Source organism: Camelus dromedarius, chromosome 5, assembly GCF_036321535.1.
Source record: "Camelus dromedarius isolate mCamDro1 chromosome 5, mCamDro1.pat, whole genome shotgun sequence".
In the NCBI taxonomy this organism is placed as follows: domain Eukaryota; kingdom Metazoa; phylum Chordata; class Mammalia; order Artiodactyla; family Camelidae; genus Camelus; species Camelus dromedarius.
The window spans coordinates 34,448,388-34,469,299 of NC_087440.1; the positions used below are offsets into that span (position 1 = coordinate 34,448,388).

Below are 20,912 nucleotides of genomic sequence, written 5' to 3' on the forward strand. Positions count from 1 at the left end.
TCAAGCCTAAAATTGATTGAAATGAATATCAGTACTTTCAGTGATGATTTTCATATTGAATTATTAGATTTTATGACTATGATAAGTACCCAAAATAAGAGGACATAGAAAAGAAGCAGCTAAAAATATACATTTAAGCATCAAGTAGTATTTTAAGCTGTTACATATGATCAGTTAGAATATGAAAAGAGAGGAGAAAGAACAGAGGCCAAAATCTGAGTCTTGGAGAATAATTAAAATCCAGAAATGGAGGAGGATAAAACGGCAAATAACAAAGAGAAAAGTGGTCAGTGAGCAGGAAGTTGGAGAAAGAAGTAATCCGCAATATTATTGGAAAAGAAAAGAGCAGGGAGTGTTTCAATCTGACTGTTGTTACTGTTGTCAAATTGTGTAGTGTTCTGAAAAAATGCATTGCAAAATAAAGTCATCAAAATAGAACATTTATAAGGAGGTGGACATAGCAGAGATTCATGTGCGTCCTTAGTAACTGCTGACTTCAGGTTGTATTAGAAACTGTTATTGGAAATTTAGTACAGCATGGAGAAGCTGTGAATGTTTGAAAATTATCTTTCACTACCTATCTTTTGTCCTTCTACACAATGGCATTCATGGATGAACTGCATAATGCTTTCTTTATTATTTTTATTTCAAGCAAATAATTTAGATATAATTGAGAAATTCACAAAACGAAATTATTTTGGAAAATACTGAGATATACCAAGTTAAGGAGGTTTCTTTAAAGAAAGATTTCATGTAACTTTTACTGTTTTTATATGGACTGTGGATTTCCAAAGAGGGGCTTTGGAACAAAGTGATTTCCAAAATTAATTGGGCATAGAACTCTTTTCATGGAGTACCTTCTAGATTAGTTTTCCGTGGACTTGATAGTGGGAAATGATGACAGACTACTACAGTGAGGAGTTCGCCCCACCCATCCCCAAAGATACCCTGTTCTACAACTTCAGTTTTAATCCCTTCAAGCTCAGAACAACTGAGGTGCTAATTTACTGTGCATTTATGGCTTATCTTTCTCATCCCTTTTCACACTTTTTATTTGGAATTACTTAGCAAAATATTCTTCAGAAGGTAACTTCAGCTGATATAAGACCAAGTAAATGCTGCCTTTTTAAAAAATAGAACATGACTTTTGATCTTTGACTGTATTTATTAGCACATCAGTGCTTTCATTTAAGAGCTGTCATTTGCCTATAGTAACTTTTTTACTAATAATTTGAGGAAACTTAATTTCAAGATCAAATTATTAACCTCATATTCAATATTCCATTTCTAATTATCTCACAAATATGGGCTGTTTTTCAGTAATACTCCTGAATTAGATGAATTTTCTCCTCTTTCTCCACTTACTGACTTTTTTTCCCTAAACATAATTCCATAAAAAAGACTTCTAAGCAAGAAAGTCTCATAGTACTCTATGTCTACTGCTATCATATTATTTACCACCCTGCATTATAGCTGTCTGCTCTCTGGGCTTTGTTTTCACTGAATATGTTTTGAACCATCAAATGCATGGTGCCTAGGATCTAGTCATTGCTTAATAATTGTTGAATAAATAAGTGAATAAATGAATAGGTCTTTTATCCATTTTGAATTTGAAATGTCATATAAACTGACTAAAAGAGGTTATAGAAACTTGAAATGATTCAGAAATACAATATGCTACTTATTGAACCATTTCCTGGGGAATTTTTTCTACACTAAGTGTTCCAGAATTCAAAGATTATTATTTAAAGGTATAATTTACAAATATGAAACAAGAAAAGTCCATCTATTTCCTAATTACCTTCTTCTCCTTCATCCTTTAAAATGAACAGATGGGCTATTCCAAAGTTTTTGCAAATTTACTTGCTGAACATTCTTACAGACTAAGCAACAATTGAAAATGAAATCCAACAGTTGTTTTACTGCTCTCCCATCAACTGGAGCAATAAAATGATTCCACGGGAGCATCTCTGCCACTAGAAAATGTGATAGTGTAATTTTCCATTTCCTTTTGCTTTCATAAATGATAATAGGTGATTTCTTTTTGTTTCTCACTCTCTTCTTTGTCTTCTTCTGCATATGCCAATGATTTCAAATTCTTTCAGCTGCATAGACATTCTTTAAAAATATGTATGTTTTTAATTACAGAAAAGTAAAATTCCTCTGCATGGCAGCGGAAGGAAGTGCATTGGGTAGGGGAAGTGAACTCTCTTGACCTTCTTGTCTTAAGCCTCTACAGTGGCCTCTGTGATGTACCCATGGAACACCATTGCAAAACTTCTGGGCTGAAAGTTTTTTTTTCCCTAAAGAATGTAAAACTCTATACTTGACATTTTAATTTAAAGTCTTCTCTTCTATAACAGGACTTGCTGGGCCCATAGTTATGGCTAATTCTTCAATACTAATAATCTGGTGATACAATTTTTTAAGCTATTTAGTAAACTGAAACACTGAATCATACTTCAGCTTGTTTGCTTGTTTTAGGGGGGATCTCTAAGCTGTGTTTTTATCTGAAAGAAAAAAAAAGTATATATTTAGAAGAGGAAATAATAAGGATCTAGATGATTTAGAGCATTAATACAAATGAGACATAAATATACCTCTATTCTAGTAATTTGAATCTTTCCCAGAACAATAGCAACTAAAATTGTCAACTTCTGACAGCTGTTTAATAGTTGATAGGAAATGTGGTAGGACTCCATCTAGTTTATATTATGCAGGTGTCCACATTTCAAAAAAAATCATAATGGCACTAATTAAGACCACTGTTGGCAGCTTCAGCAAAAAGACCAGACACTGAGTGGGCAGGGAGATCAGCCTGACCTCTCAGCCCTAAACTTCCAGGCAGGTCACTGTTGAATTGCATTAACAAAGCTAGGTTCTTACTGCTCTTCTAATTCTGTACAAAGAGAAACTCTATTTGCTATTAATAGCAAAATAAGCAATCCTAGTACATTAACTACTATACATTTATTAACTGTATTGAAAGTTCCAGGCTCAGGATTATTTTTGATAGTAAAAATGGGTGCAAATATTATGTGTCATGTTTGTCTCCTATGAGAAGGCAGTGTAGCCAGATCACTGGCACAAGTTCTGCACAGTTAATAGCCACACAATTGACAGAAGAGGTAATTCTTATTAAGTGTGTGATAGTCTTGTATCAACTAGTAACCATGAATTTTATTTTTAAGACCCGCTGCAAATACCTTTACTATGACCTTTGTATTTCAATGTAATGTGAGAATAATATTTGCTACCAGATCCAACTGTGATTTTTGTCTTGTTTGCACATGGAAATAAAGTTGGCAGTTAAACTTACTGTCTTGAAATTCCCATCCTGAAGAGTATTGTTACATTCCAGTAATGATACAACTGTAAGCATGGAGGATTCTCCTCTGTTGGAGAAAAGAGTAAGAGACAATGTGTGTGTTGGCCAATCAATGTAAAAAAAGGTGCTTGGGGTTGGTTTTTCATAAGTCTACTTAGAAATTATTCAGGCTTTCAGACCCACATTCAGTTTTGCATTCAGATGCAGACCTAGGTTGCGAATGGGAGGAAAATAAAGCTCTGAAGTGGGGTACCTAATCGTGTGAAGGTTTGCAGTTTTGTTAGGAATAATAGAAGGCAATATTGAGAGAGCTGTGGGGTTAATGAACACGGATGCGGCTTTCATGTGCAAATTTCCTTTGATTAGATGAAACAACAATTCCCAGAGTTGGGACTGGTGTCCACACACCCAGGCCTGCATCTGCATGTAAATGGCTTCATTAGAGGCCAGATCTGTGTGCACTGATGAACTGTACAAGGCACTCAAAGAGTCTCTGCTTCATGAGCTTCTTTCTTGCTGTGTCTGTTTCCTGTTCAGAAAATAAGTGGTATATTTCTCCTTTCTGCCGAGCTGTTGGAAAAAAAGGATAGTTTGAGAACACAAAGAGAGGGTGCGGGCAGCTGCCTGTTAACATATTTGTCCTCTTTTTCTTTTTCTTACAGACTGCAGATTGGGAACATCCTTTCTTATTTCCAAAATTAAACTTCCTCATATTTATCGAGGCAGTTATCAAGGTTAGTATTCTTGTAATTTGCTGTTTATTCAGTGCTGACCGGAGAGTGGCCCTTGTGTTAAACAAGGGTATCACTGAATATACAAAGAACTTGCCTATCTACTCATTCTACATAGGTTGAACCAGACCTCTAAAACTCCCTGTGTTTTTACTTTATGATGCAGGACTTACTGCTAAGGAGAAGTCTCCTTTATGAGAGAAAAGGATGCAAGATGTCCTCAATATTTGATTAATGAAATCCTGAAGCATCATTAGTTTGGAATATATCTAGGGAATTTTCATCAATAATCAGTTAATTTATTAATTTAACTAATTTGCTCTCAGTTATAATCCATTTATTTTAGGTGAAGTTCATAGGTGCCTGGATTGGGGTGGTGCTAACTTTGTAGGCTCTGAAGTAATAAGGACTGATATTATGTAATAGAAATAGTTGCCATGTTATTTCTAGTCAAAAAAAATTTAGGGGACCAGTCTGAGTAACTTTATTGAGGTTATATTTACAAGCTATAAAATGAATATATTTTAAGTGCAGTGAAGAATTTGGCCTAATCTTTTAAGATATAGAACATTCTATAACCCCAACAGATTTCCTTGTTTCCCTTCCTACTCAACCTCCCCCAACCCCCGCCAGCCTTTGATAACCATTGATCTGTTTTCAATCAATATATTAGGTTTATCTTTCCTGCAATTTTAAATAAATGGCATCACATGTATTTTGCATCTGACTTTTCTCAGCATAATGTTTTAAGTATTCATCCACATCATTGTATGTGTTTGTAGCTTGTTGCTTTTTATTGCTGAGATATACCATAATTTGTTTATACATTTACCTGTTGATGTTCTTTTGGGTTGCTTCCAGCTACTGGGTATAATGAATAAAGGTACTATAAACATTTGTGGGCAAATCTTTGTTTAGACTTATGTTTTAATTTCTTTTAAGTAAATACCTGGAGCTGTAACTGCTGGTTCATATGGTAAGGTTATGCTAAACTTTATTAGAAACTTCTAAACTGTTTGCTAATGTGGCTGCACTATTTTGCATTCTCACTAGCAGTGCGTGCATTCCATTGTTCTACATCCTAGCCAGTGTTTGATATTGATGGTCCTTTTAATTTCAGTTCTTCTCATATTTGTGAAGTGGTGTTTCAATGTAATTTAAATTTGCATTTCCCTGGGGGTTAACGATTTTGAGCATCTTTTCTGTGTACATTGGCCATTAATGTATCTTCTTTAGTGAAGTTTTGTTTCTACTTTTAATATGTTTGCCTACTTTAAATATTTTTGTATTCTTATTGATACATATAAGTTCTCTGAATTTTCTGGATACAAGCTAATTTTCAGGACTGCGTATCATAAATATTTATTCCTAGTTAGTTTCATGCCCTTTAATTTCCCCAGTTATGTCTTTCAAAGAGAATTTTTTTTTTATTTCACAGAGCTCAATTATTTCCTTTACGTTAATTGCTTTTTGTGAACTCTGTAGTAAATATTTGTTTTCCCCAAGGCCACAAATATTTTCTTCTAGAAATTTTACAGTTTTAACTTTATTTTTAGGGCTAGATACACTTCAAGTTCATTTTTGTGTGTAAGTTAAGATTTGAGTTTATTTTTCCTATATTGATATTCAGTTATTCTGTCACAATTTATTTTGGAAAAACTATTTTTTTCACCATTGAATTGCCTTAATAACATCAAAAATCAAGTAAATATGTCTTTGTTGGCTTATTTCTGAAGGATTTCTACTGTTCCATTGATCTGTAGCTCTGTCTTTAAGCCAGTATCACATTGTCTTGATTACTGTAGCTTTAAAGTAAGTCTTGAAATAAAGCAGTGTAATTCTTTCATTTTTATTCTTGTCAAAATTTTAAAATTATTCTTGATTCTTTAAATTTTCCTGTAAATTTCAGAGTCAGAAGTTTTTTTCCTGCCAAAAAAAAAGAGCCTGTTCAAATTTTGATTGCAATTGTATAGAATCTGAAGTTCAATTTTGGGATAATTAGTATTTTGACCGTGTTGAGTATTCTGATTCATCCACATGGTGTATCTCTCCACTTATTTAGATCTTAAATTTTTCTCAACAATCTTTTACAGTTTTCAGTGTGCAGTTCATACAAAACATAGCTAATTTATTCATAATATTTTATGGTTTTGGATGATGTTGTAAATGTGATTACTTTAATCTTGATCTATTTTTCTAGGATACAGAAATATAATCACTTTTGTATGTTAACCCCATATTCTGCAAACTGGCTTAACTCACATTTAGTTCTTCTTTTATTAAAAGTATTTTAGGCATTTTATTCTACTGTATGATTTTTGATTATCCTATGCCAGATGTTGTGCTGAGCATGGAACAAACATTATCTCATTGAATTCTTATAGCAGTTTTTGAGATAGGTCTTATTATTGTTTTTAACAGCCTTATTGGGGTATAATTGATGTACAGAGAACTGCACATATTTAATGCGTACAACAATTTGGTGAGTTTGGACATATGCAAACACTTGTGATACCATTCGCACAATCAAGGTAATAGACATGCCTAACACCTCTCAGAGTTGCCTTGTGTCTCATTTTTGTGGGAAGAAGGGTAAGGAGACAACATGAAAGCTATGCTTTTAAAAATTCTGAAATGCATTTGTATTGTTAACTCTAGGCACATCTCTAAAATTTATCTGGCATAACTGAAACTTTATACTCACTGAATAACATCTCCCCATTTCTCTCATCCCCCAGCCTCTGGTACCACATCGTATTCTCTGCTTCTATGACTTTGACTATTTTAGATACCTCATATAAATAGAATCAAGCAGTATTTATCCTACTTTGACTAGTTTATTTCACTTAGCATGAGAAGTGTTAGTGAGGTTGTACAGAAATTGAAACCTTTGTCCACTGTTGGTGGGAATGTAAAGCGGTGCAGCAATCTTGGGAAACAGTATGGAGGGTCCTCAAAAAATTAAAAATAGAACTACCATATGTTCTAGCAATCCCACTCTGGGCGTATTTCCAAAATAACTGAAATCGGGATCTCCAAGAAATATCTGTGCTCTCATGTTCATTGTAACACTATTCACAAGAGCCAAAATGTGAAAACAACCCAAGTGTCCATCAACAGATCAGTGGATAAGAAAGTGTGGTATATGCATAGAATGGAATGTCATTCAGTGTTAAAAAAGAGGGAGATTCTGCCACTTGCAACATCATTTATGAGCTCTTGAATGAAAATTTTACTCTTAAACCAAACTTAAATTCTTGAAATAAACCTCATGATGTAATACTCTTTTTACATGTTGCTGGTTTTCTTTTGCTAATATTTTGTGAGGGCTTTTTACTTCGGTATCTGTGAAGGCATTGATGGGAAAGTTTTATTTTCTTGTAATGTCTTTGATTTTGATATTAAGGTCATGCTTTCTATATAAACTTCACTGAATCTCTCTCAATTATCTAATAGAGTTTGTGGAAGATTAATTATTTTTAAAATATTTGATGAAATTGATGAGTACAGACAACTGGGCCTTGCATTTTCTTTGTGGGAAAGTTTCTAATTAAAATTCAGTTTCTTTAACAGGTTTAGGGATACTCAGATTTTCAGTTTCTTTCTAAATCAGTTTGGCAGTATGTCTTTTAAGGAATTAGTTTATCTGAGTTTTTAGATTTATTGACACATTTTTCATGTATTTTTATTATCCTTTTAATATCTGTAACGTGTAATATCCTATCTTCCATTTTTCAATGTTGCTATTTTTGTCTTCTCTCTTTTCCTATATGTGTGTGTGTGTGCATGTGTGTGTGTGTGTGTCTGTGTGTGTGTTTTGATAAATCTAGCAAGAGATTTACCGATGTTATTGGTCTTTGCAAGGTTACATTGGAAACATTCTTTATCTGTTTTCTTGTATATTTACTTCCCCTTATATCTTCGGGACTTTTTCTGCCTTTTGCTTACCATGTATTCAGTTTGTGCTTTTTAGTTTATTCATGTGAAAATTTAGATCAATGATGTGAGACCCCTTTTCTCTGATCTGAGCCTTTAAAATTAATGACATTTTCCCTATACACAGTGCTTCAGTATCAACCCACACATTCTGAGATACTGTGTTTTCATTTTCATTCGGTACAAAATATTTTCTCACTTCTTTTGCAATTTCTTCTTTGAACCAAAAGTTCTTTAGACTTGTGTTTTAAAGTATCCAGATACTATGGATTTTCTGTATATTATTCTGTTACCCACTTCTATTTCAGTTTGGTCAGAAAATATGCTCTTATGACTTCAGTCTTTTTAAATTTATTGAAATTTGTTTTATGGTCTATCTTTATGAATGTTTCATGTGTTCTTGGAACTAATGTGTAACCTGGTGATGTAAAGTATTCTATAATATCAATTGGATCAAGTTGTAGGCGGATTGTTTAAGTCTTGTGTATTGTTCCTTATTTTCTGTCAAGAGTGTTATGGTCTCCAATTGCAGTGTGAATGTTTATTTCTCCTTTTTAGTTCTGTTCTTTTTTGCTTCAAGTATTTTAATGATTTGTTGCTGGGTACATACACACTTAGAACTTTTATGTTCTCTTAGTGAGTTGCCCCTTCAATCATTATGAGTTATCCTTTTTTATCCCTTTTAATACCCCTTGTTTTGAAATCTACTTTCCCTGATATTTAAAGAACCCCTCCAACTTTTTATGATTAATGTCTTCCAGATTTATCTCTTTTTCAGATTTTACTTTTCAACTATTTCTTTGGATTAAAAATAGTTTCCCCATAGAGAGCAAATAGGTCTTGCTTCTTTACTCAGTGTGTCAGTTGCTCACCTTTAATTGGGGTACTTAGATCATTTACATTTAATGGCAGTATCAAATTTGTTAGATTCATATCTATACTATGCTATGTGTTCAAAATTTTTTTCCCATCTGTTTTTTTACTTCTTTTTTCCTGCCTTATTTTGCATTAATTTAGGAATTTTTGGTTTTCCCATTCTAATTCACTGATTGGTTTGTTTACTATATCTCTTTTTACAATTTTTAGAAGTTGCTCTATAGTTTATAATATGCATTTTTAACTTATAACAGTCTACTTTCAAAGTTTATACTACTTTACATATAAAAACGGTTTTCTAATTTAAACAAGTGAGTTGACATTCACATAAGAACAGTTTAATACAAAGTGACATTCAGGTTTTGTGTGACAGGTCCAGGATATTGGATTTGAAATCCATATCTCAGCCTATTGCTGCATGCCTGTTTTTCATAGGAAACACATTATTGCTATCCTGAAGGTACATGCTTTTAGTTGTAAGGATACTGGGGTAAAACAGCAAGGATGTTATGATACAGACTTTTTCAAGGAACATAAGTCAATTAAATTATAGGGTTAGGAACAAGGGGGTTATGTTTTTATATCAGTGTATCCACAGAGCACTGCATAGGGTTGGGTTGGGTTCATCTGGAGTTCTGGAAATATATTTGGTTGAACGATAAGTGTATGACTTAAAGGATGGCTAGCATAACCTGGGCAAACAGCAAAGAGCTCTAATACACCATTAAATTGTCCAGAGTGCCTTTGTTGCATCTTTTGGGCAGGATCATCAGACTTATTATAATTCCATATATCTGAAAATATTTTTATGATGAGAGAAGTTAAACTTGTTGGGTAAAGAATTTTAAAGTCTTTTTGCATAAAGCTATCAAAGATATGCCTTTGAATTTAGATTATTTATTCTTCTGTGATGCTGGAAGACATCATAAGCCTGAGTGATTTTGGAAGACATAATAAGTCAAAGTGGTCTCTATCTCTTTTTTTGCATTTTCGTGAGGCCCTGGGGAAAGCCATGGCTAATAAAGAGGGATGGAATGTTAGGAAAAAGTTTGGAGGTAGGAGAAGTCTCAAAGGCAAAAAGATGAATATTACATTGTGATATTGTGAAGAAATTGTCTTGGACTGTGTGTCTATGTATTTTCTTATCCAAGATGTTACTTTTCTCCTAGAATTAGATGCTATTTTTGATACAGTTTAGTGAAGCCTGAGTTGTTCTATTTTTGATTGGTTATTGTTTAATTTAATGTTTAACTTTTTTATTCCTTTGCGAAGGCAAGTGAGAAACAGAAACGTTTCCAAGATTTGTTTTTGTTAACTCTCACAAATTATGAATTAAGGTATTATTTCCAAAAGTTGGGATCAACAGTTATTTCTACTGTTAGAAGATGAACAGTGACATATGTTTATTACATAACATATCTAAATAATTTTTAATATACATTTCTTCTCTATTACAGAGGTCAGAGCATCTGTTTTTCCCCTAAATTCTTTAAAGATTATGTTTTTATCAGTTTATTTAAAAAATTAAACATATGTGCTTTAATAAATGTCATTACTTTTGTTTTAAAATGTAATTATCATAAGGAGTTCTCTTTAATATTCTAAGAAATAAATTTGACTCTTATAAATATTTCTTTTCAAGGTCTTATTGATGGATATATTCAGTACCATTTCTTCAGAGTTTTCATTTGATCCAGAGAAGTTCTTTTGAGGAAACAGATCAAGTCACATAGAAATTTCCTTCCCTCTCTGTAAGCTGCCATTGACCCTTCAGAACTCTGGATTTCAGTGAATCATCACTTGAGAGGTAGGTAAGCTTTCTTCTGGAACTTCCTTAAGGTATATTAATTTCATTTGAAATATTTATCAGAAATTTAAATCTCATATTATTTGATTTTCATATCCTATAATTTAGTAAATCATTCAATTTATTGAAAATCTGTAAAGACAACGTCCTAGAGCAATAAAAGGATGAAAGAAATTTGGTTTCTGCCCACTTGAGGCTTAATTTGAGTAGAGTTGCTGCTATAGACTGAACATTGTGTGCCCGCAGATTCATATGTTGAAATCTTAATCTCCAATATGATGATATTTGGAGATGGGACCTTTTGGATGCAATTAGGTCATTAGAGTTGTCATAATGGGATTAGTGCCCTTAATAAGGAGAGACACTTGAGAGCAAGAGACATGAGAGCTCTTTCTCCTTTGACCATACAAGGATACAGTGAGGAGGTGGCCATCTACAAACTAGGAAGTGGGCTCTCACCAGACAACAAGTGTGCTAGTGCCTTGATCTTAAGACTTCCTGGCTTCCAGAATTGTGAGAAATAAATGCGTATTGTTTATGGTATTTATTGTAGCCCAAAATGACTAAAACAGGAGCTAAGACGTAAACATGGAGAATGCAAAGTTTTTTTTTGTAGAGATACAGAAGCAGGAGAAAAAACCTTTAGAAGGTAGACTGAACAGAATCCTAATGATGGCAGGGTTTTAATTGACATCTTGGCTGAAAGGACACTTTTATAAATGAGGAAAATGAGGGACACAATTGTTTGGTGTCCAGTGCATAGCTCAGATATTCTTAAATTCCTTTTTGCCTCTTCAGAGAGTGCTATTTAGAGGTCACACTCCAGAGAGCCCTAATCACCTTGCCATGTGTCCACACTGATTTGGTAAAAAACGGTAATCACTGAAGATTTTTGAGGAGGAAAGTAACATGCAGAGTCATGCTGAGGAAAATTCCTCTTGACAGCCCTCTGGAAGATGGATTAGAGTGGAGAGGGCCTGAGGTTGGAAATAAGTTATGAGTTCATTTAACAGCTGAGAAGAATAAAATGAATCTACACTATAATGATAACAGTAATAAGAAAGAGAAGATGGGAATATATATTTATGTACACACATACTTTACTTGGTGCTACCATCTGAATGTTTGTATCCTACTAAAATTGCTGTATTGGAGCCCTAATCCCTAATGTGATGGTATTTGGAGGTGAGACCTTTGGGAGATAATTAGGTCACAAAGATGGAGCCCTCATGGATTAGATTAGTGACCTTAGAAGAACAGACATGAGAGAGAGAAATAATTTCTCTCTCTCTACTATGTGAGGGTATAAGAAGAAAGCTGCTGTCTACCAATCAGGAAGAGGACCCTCCCTAGACACCAAATTTGTGGGCACCTTGATCTTGGACTTTCTAGTTTCCAGAACTGTAAGAAATAAATGCTTGTTGTTTAAGTCACCCAATCTATGGTAACGTATGGTAGCGGCCTGAGCTGACTGAGACTGCAGAGTAGAAGCTACTGGATTTCTTGTTTAACTAAGTGTGCAATGCCAGAGCAAAGGGCCAGTGGACAATGATTTGGAAATTCGGAGTCATTTTGATCTCAAGTAAGGCAGCATTACTAACAGAAATAGGCCAACCCACTCTCTAATAAGAATCACATGCACGCACACACATATACACACAGGCAAACACAAAATCACTCTGAAAAGCTTTATTTCTACTATGGGGACAGTATCTTTCAAAGAGCTGGATCAGCTAGACATGCTAGAAATTGTGACATGGGAACAGTTCTTCCAGAGCCATCACCCAAGAGGACCAGCTGTTTAATGGAGCTATATCAGAGGACAGGTTAGGCACTCAGGGAACAAAATGTTAAATGACAGAGTTTGACAAGTTGGTCTGTAGGGTGAAAAAACTTGTTCTAGAACCTGTGTGTGTTTATACTGATTCTCTGTCCAGATTTTTGCATCGTTTTAAGAATTTTTGGCTAGAAACACAGCACAGGCAAAATACTAAAGAAAAATTATAGGAAATTTTGAAAACACATGAGAAGTCTAAGATAGGATTGAGAAGTTATATTAGCGCTTTGTGTGCTAATTTCTCAAACTACAATGCAAAACACATAACCCCTATTTCTGTGGTTCAGGCAACTATCCTCAGTCATTCTAGTAACCTCTAATTATTTTTGCTAAACTTACTATTCTCCTAATTTAAAGGGAGAAAATAAGGCATCACTGTCATCAAAGCAGCTGAGTGTTCTCCTCAAGCTTCCTACCTGGGAGGCCAAAACTTATAAAGGCTGGCTTTGCAGTAAGGCTTTTTACTTCCTAGTTGTATAACTTTAGGCAAGTGACTCGACACTCCCTGCCCTGTTTTCTTCAATTGTAAAACTAATATGGTAATAATAAGATCAAATTATGGGGATGCTTCATGACTAAAATGAGTAATATGTGTAAAGTACTTAGAGGAATACTTGGCATATAATGTGTTCATTATTTTTCTCCAAGTTAGCAAGTGTTCTAACTTGAACACAGCATTGCTCTCCCCTTAAAGTGAACTATAGGCTATTTATTTATAGTTTTATGTATTACATAGTTTCTTCATAAACCCTTTTACCACTTCGGTCTCTATTCTTTCGTCGTTTTCCTGCTCAGTCAAGACTATCTGATAGAAAACAGGTGCAAACAAGAGGGAGCAAAACCATATTTGCCATAATCTTATGTCTCTTTTTAAGGTTTTGTAAATGACTAAGTGAAGAAGCAGATCAGTTGAAAATATTCCAAATGCATGTTGTTGTGTATTGGTATATAATCAGTCAGTATAATTAAGACACATCTTCTTACTTTTCTTTCTTTCTTCCTGGACTTTTGAGCCCAGATTGAGACCTGGGCAAATATTTACTATTCCAAATTGTAATAGAAGTTGGATGTCTGATGTAATTGTAAAAAGAACTGGAGAGCTAAAGCTGTTTTGTGATTTATAATCCAAACTATGATTTGGGACTGATGCTTCTTGTGTGACTTCCCAAGAATGTATTTATATAGTACCTATTTAATGAGGATGTGCCAGATGTAATGATGAATGGTGGTACCTCCCCTGAAGAGAGCTGCAGGAGTCTCCATTCGCTATATGCAATGGTATATACCCATCTAAGCCTGCATATGATTTAAATCTAATTCAGTATTACTGAGGCAAAACCTAGTAAACCAGATAAGGTGGTTCAATGGTGGATTAATTGTATAATAGTAAGTTATATCTTTTTTGTGTTCTTGTGGTCTTTGGAAGAACTGGAACTGAGAGGATGATTAACATACAGACTTGAATTCCCTAGTGGTATCGTGACCACAGCTAAGACACATAGCCTGTGGCAAGAAATAATTGAAAATGATGAAAGAAAAGCATAAAATTTAGGAAAGAGAAATTTCTGGCTCCTGGATTAGGACTGTGGAGGCATGGGGCAGAACCAGGCAGCTTATGCTCTTTGATTTTCAGAAACCCATATTTTGATGGAGATTAATTATTCAAGAGAGAAAAAATGGTTTGTGAGAAGAACAAACTGTACAGCTAAAAGCTACTTTTTTTTTTTTTTTTTTTTTGTAGCGGGAAGGTTTACCAATAATTGCACCTTTTGGAGATAGATTTGGGCAAAACCAGGAGTTTCTATGTATTTTGGCCTTGGGCAGTAGAGCAGCAGTTTAGCTGTTGGTAATACACCCCCTCCCCATTCCCTATCTCAAAAACAAGCAAATGAAAACAAACCAATCAACCTGTTAAAAAGAATCTTTGTTCCTTTTTTGTCTCTCTTGGCAGATCTTCCTCCCTCCTACCCTTCCTCTCTCCCTCCCATTCTTCCTGCCCTCCTCCCTTCCTCTATTCCTCCCTTCCATTTTCATATTGATGTTAGAAACTACCCTTTCTAGACTGAAAAACCTTCACTATTGTAAGCGTTCCACACGTCAGTTCAGTTCATTAGTTTCAGACCATCTGCTGCCCTCTTGTGGCCGTATAATCCACCTACCTATGCCCCAGCTCTGATCACTTAAGGGTTTTTGTCAGTTGAAGGAAACGGTTTTGTTAGTCAGAAGAAACTGGCGTATCAAACTATAACTAACTTCCTTTTTCCTATATTACACCATTGTCTTCCAATGCAGTTAGCTCTAAAATAGGTAAAAATTATATGTTAGTGATTATTTTTAAGACAGAAGACCATAATACATCATGAAGGGGTTGTCTTTTGAGGAAATTTGCAAGTAATGCCTTTCACTTTGTCATGTGTCTTGGGTAAGCCATTTTATATTAGCTGATACTGTCCAAATGTAGAAACAAACATCACTTATCATACAGTGAAATATATAAAGTTGTAAAAATACTTCAAGAAGGCCATCAGTTAAATTCTTGATCAAAGTGATTTGATTAAAGCATATCTTCATGTAGTAATTATAATAATAATGGCAAAATAAATTATTTTTGGTAGAATTATTAATTATGTCTTTTTAATAGATTTTGAAATTTGGTTTTCTAAGAGATTCTATATTTCAATACCAAGTAATGAACCAATACATTTATCTCTGAAGTCATTACACTTCATTTTATAGTCTTCTCTTTTATTTCAAGATTTCAATGTTCTTTTGGGTCAGAAGAATAAAACCAAAGCTAAAGCAAGGATGAAGAATCCTTTTATTAAATTTGACGTGCATGTCGCTGATATTCCTTATTGCACTGTCTTTTATTTTCAGCTTCTCATTACCATTTTAAATTAGGAGCAGAGATATTTAACTTATTCAATGTAATGCTTTAATGAAAACTAAAGACCTAATTCAGAGTTGCACCATATACTCAGCTATTCTGAATGCTCAGCAAAACTGACAGTTCCATTTAAGGGGAACATTTTTTTTCTTTATTTGGGCTGTTGTTTAAAGACTATATTAGGTAATTCAAATGTTACTATTAAAATGATTCCTAATTATTCAAGAAGATGGGGAGAAAGGAAACAGAGATTGAATGTGAAAGTCTGGTGCTACAGCAGTGTTGACGTGTGAAACACTGTCACTCTGAAATACCTAAGAGGCAGGTCAGCATTGTGTTTAGAGCCCAGCAACCAAAACACCAAATTTTCTTTGAAAATAATATTATGTATAGTATTTTTTTAAAGAAATCAAAATCTCTATGGGAAAAATCAGAAACATTGCAATTCCTAATATTAATTAAACTGTTTAGTAGGGGTCATGGTTCGACTATATCAGGTGCATTCTCTTTACAATATTTAGGGTCTCTAAAGGTCTTAAACTAGCTCTTAGGATCATCTTACCATATGATTAAACTGATTCCTTGGGGATAGGAAATGTGTAATAATGACTGAATGAGCAAAATATTGGCTGTTCCAAATATTTCTAAGCTAATGGCTGTGATGTTTACTTAAGCACAAATCGCCATTATTGATCACTACCTACAACACTTTATCAGAGATATCTGCTGTTTCTCTATGAGCCTAACTATCCTTATCTCTGGAATGGGAAAGGTAACTGTGATAGTATCTGAAAGAATGATTTTTTTATGTATATATAATAAGCATAAATGTTTCTCTCCTTCGAAAATAAATGAAGAGGGAAGGAAGACTTTTTTCATCTGGATTTCATCTGGATTTGACTCTTCACTTACCATTTTACTTCTCTTATGACCTTTCTTCTTTACCATCAGAGCATAATCTATGCTTTGGATAGAGCCAAAGGGAATGGTCTTAGGTTGTTTAGAGAAAAGAGTAACTTTCCTAGTTACATAATTTAAACACAGACCATTAATCTTCATTAAGTAAATGCATTAAGTCTAACCTCATGTATGCAAAAACTAAATTTTTCCCATCTAAAAAGTTAGTCTGTGTATAATATATAAAATCTGCTCCAATTGTTTAAACAAAATAAACATGACATACCTACTTCTTTCTAGAAGATCATATTAGCTTATTACTTCAGCATTTAGTTTCACTAACTGAACTAAATCCATCCCAAAGCTAAAAGGAAATATATTCTTTGCAATTATTTGTCTTGAAGAAACAAGCAAACAAACAAAAATATGCTAAGCAGGAAAAATTCTGACCTGAAAACTCTATTCTCACCTCAGTAGGTACCCCCAGTTCAAATATGCACATGATACCAGTCAAGCTAGAACTGTTCTGTGATTCACAACCCAAACTCTGCACTGAGTTAGGCCTGATGCTTCTGGCGAAACTTCCCAAGGAAGTCCTTTTATATTTGTAAAATGAACTGTAGCTATTTTTCCTTCACTACAAAGAAACATGTTATTTCTTATTACCTTTCCTTAGGGTTTCATAGGATAAGAAAACAAGCAATTAAAAACAATCACACTTGTTAAGTTGCATGTTATATGACTTGTCTCAAAGGTTAAGCAGGAAACTGAATCACTGAAAGTTGAATGTGGTTGCACTATAAAATTAGAACTTCTAATCCATTGTGTTGCTCAATTTTCAAATTCATGAAATAGGAAGGGTGCTTGGTTTTCATTACAAATTTAGTGTGATTATTTGGAGAAAAATTGTAAATTATGAATCATATATTCTTCAAATATAAATATTTCAAAATTGCAATATTGTCAGTCACTTTACAGGATAAATCAGGAAGGTAATGTCTCAAGCTAAGATTTTTAAAAAGCAACTCATTTGGATTAATTAGAAGTATATGCCAGTGAAAATACTTTTTTCAGTATGCATTGGAACTTAGTTATTATTAGATTTTTACTAATCGTGTTTTTATTAAAAAATAATACTATTTTTATGTTCAACTGATGCTGTTTTCTGTGAAGGAAACATAATTTGAAAGATTTAGTTGTAACTGTGCTATTTTAGGAAAATAAAAAAGATCACCTCTCTGTGTCTCACCCTCCATACTTCCTCCCTTCCTTCTTTCCTTTCTTTCTTCCTCCTTCCCTCCCTTTCTGTCTTCTTTCCATCTCTTATCTCTGTCCTTTTCTTTTCTTTTCCTTTCTCTATCCTGTGAAATGCCCATGCTCACCAGGCGTGATGGATGTGAATAAACTGGCAGCGTTGATCTACAGCTGTATGCAGACCACATCTTTCTTCTAAAGCTGCAAGGCACACATTTTAACTCAAATCTCAGAGACTGCAGCACCTAGATTGCAGTACAAATTGGGATGACCAGCCAGACCCAGCAACCATCGATCTTCATTCTTCCTGCCACCCTGTAAACTGAAACCTTTTGTAGCAAGAGGTAACTAAAATTCTGAAGTCGACTTGCAATAAAGGGAAGCAACAACTTTAAGACTGGACTGAAATATCTGACAGCTCTCCGAAACAAAACAAAAACAAAATGTACCCAGGTTTCAGTTACGCTCTATTTGGTTTCTTTTCTTGTTAAATGAGCGCTGGCATATAACTCATTAGACACCTTGTGGGCAGCCCTACAAGGATGTGGGCAGTTCAATTTGAAGTAAGTGGGGGGTGTATAATTCAGCATTTACCCTTCTGAATAAATCAGGCTTCAGCATATGAGATTTTTGCCATGTACTTCAAATATTCTTATTTCCCGAGCTGTTGGCTCAAATTTGAATTTAAACAGGCATATAAACAATACTTGGGGAAAAAATTTTTTCTATAACAATTTCCATTATTAATGAAACCTTGTTTGAGGCAGTAAACTAAAGAACTTGTTTCCCTGATTCATTCTTTTACTTTGGATGTGGACAGGAAAATTGTGTCCAGGAGGTTAAAACCAGAAGATAATTTGTTTAGTTCATTCCCGGGTGGTTCTACAATATTTTTACTCACCCTTGGAGACATTAAGTGTTGCTAAGAGGATATATTTTTAATAGAGAGGGCTTCAGCAGATTTTCTCTACTTGGTATCTCGTCATTTCTGCCCTGCCCATGGCCTTTCCTAACACAATGTGCCCAAACCAAGTAACCACATGTCTCCAAGAGTAAACTGATCTAAATGTATTAAATAAGCAGAGGAACAGAGATTGTTGCAAACTTTTCTTCTATCAAGAAAAACAAAAGCAAACAATCAAAAACTAGAGTGTCTCCTATTTGAGAAGCATCCCTTCTCTCCTGAAGGCATTCAGAATGTGTGGAATGTGGTTTACACAGTTAACAAAATGAGGTTCATCTTTAAACATCAACAAGCGAAATAAAACAGCAACATACACATTATTTGCCAATCACATTGCCAAAGATTTACAAATGAAAAACTCAGTGCTAGTAATTAATGTTAAGATGGCATTAACGTTGCTGCTTAGAGTAGAATATTGGCAACAAACGGTAAGAGCCATTCTCCTACCTGAGGTGTACACCTCTGGCCACGTGACTTTGCAACTCCTCTCAACAAGAAGTGGAGTATATTTGCCCTCCTCTTGAATCCAGGCTAGCCTTGTGACTTGCTTTAACCACTAGAATATGGTGGAAGTGATGTTTGTGCCAAACATAACCATTTTTTTATGTTTGCATAGAAAAGTCTGGAAGGCTTTCTCTCTTCTTCTGCCCTTGCTGTGGGAGAGAATCATCTGTCATTGCTCCTTCAGATCACTCGTCATCACCTTATTGAGTGATGGAGTCTGTGTTTAAACCCATTCTCATCCTTCTGATCCAGGTGAAAAGTACAGGTTTCTCCTATTGTCTCTCTGAGAAACCGATTTCTACTGCTTAATTCCATCTATAGCTTACTTTTCAAATAAACATTTTGACCAAACTCTATATTTGTGCAAGCCAGACTAGGATAGGGTAAGCAAGGCATGTTGAGGCCCTTGTCTTAGATGCAAAATGTAAGGAGGCATCAAAGACACATTTACCAAGAAAAATAATAGTTCAATGCAATATTCTTTAAAAAGTTAAAGCGAAAATTGACGATGAACAAAATACCAGAAAATTAGATAAAGACAAGATAAGTGTGAGACCTTGGAAAATGTGTTTATCCTCTCCATGTATCCTCAGTTTTTTCATTTATATAATGTAACTACTATTTTCATTGGGTCATTTAAAACATTAAATAAGCTGAGCCATCAAAGTGTTTAGCATGTTCTTATCACATATTACTACTCGGTAAACATTATTGATTTCTCACTCTTTTTTCTAGGAATGTATTTTTCCTTTTTGAAACCTATCATTCACTGCACAAATCTTTTTTGAGTACCTGTCTATGTTCTTGGGATTGCTCTTAGAAGTGTTTTGAAATTATGACCATAATGGTAAGCAAAACCAGACATGGGCCTTGAGATCAAGGTACTTAACATTCCCATAGGAAAGACAGACATTACTCAAATAATCACAAACCCACATTTAAAAACACAGTGTGGTAATCATATAATAGAGGGATTATACATAGTTAGACAGCCCTTCCTGTGTAAGTGCGAGACTGCAATATGTACACCAATAATCATCTGAAGTGGAGAAAAAAATAGCTTTTCTAGATAGAGAATTGTTCTTTGCAAATAGTTGAATAAGGAAGTGTTTGAAGACATTGGGAGAAGTCTTAAATATCAGTTGCTATAAGAATATCCGTTGGATTTAGTGGCATAGATAGCACTGGTCACCTTAGATAGAGCTATGCCTCTGTTAGACTTAAATGAAGAAAGATAGGGAGATGACAAATGGATCCATGAAATAGCAGTACTTCTATTATAGAGAGCAAGTTTCCCCTCCTCAAGGTTCCAGACAGAGATAGGATAGGGAACAGAAGGAAAGTTTCTTTTGTTGATCATTTGCTGATGAAAGAGACTTGATAATGCTTAAAAACTACAGCAGGAAGTTTTCATTCCACAGGGAGGGATTAAATGCACAGTAGAGGAAAAGTAATCAATTTAGTCAAATGCTTGTGAGGGAAGAAGGGAATAAGTTTCAAATCATCACCTGTAGGTAGGTGGAGAGGTAATAAATCCCCAGTAATGCTGCAGAGAAGGATAGGATGGGTGCAGACATAGGTGATTGGTGTCAGGTAGTGCAGAGACATTTCCATCATAAAATCAGAGTTGTTCTTTTCTCATTATCATTATCCTAAGATCACATGGTGAGTTCAGTTTCAGCTCCAAGTAGAAGAATGAGATCTTTTGTATACCGTTCTGCCAAGTGACCAGGGGCTCCCTTTGGTCTTCGTGTTATCCAGTGTGGAACTGGGAAAATGAATCCCCGTGAAGTAGTCATGATGGCAAAGGGAAAAGTCCTGGCATTTGTAATTGTATTAGTTTTCTCTTGCTGCTGTAATAATTTCCAACACATTTAGTGGTAAGTGATGA

At 34.5% G+C, this 20,912-nt stretch overlaps 1 long non-coding RNA gene across 1 annotated transcript in view; it reads left to right on the forward strand.

Moving 5' to 3' along the window:
- The window catches only part of LOC105094197 (uncharacterized), a 1,056,246-nt gene that overhangs the window by 203,001 nt on the left and 832,333 nt on the right, over positions 1-20,912 (forward strand). Inside the window, exons 4-5 of the long non-coding RNA XR_004137286.2 lie at positions 3,991-4,062; positions 10,514-10,678. This is a non-coding gene — a long non-coding RNA (uncharacterized LOC105094197). The remainder of the gene's footprint in view (positions 1-3,990; positions 4,063-10,513; positions 10,679-20,912) is intronic.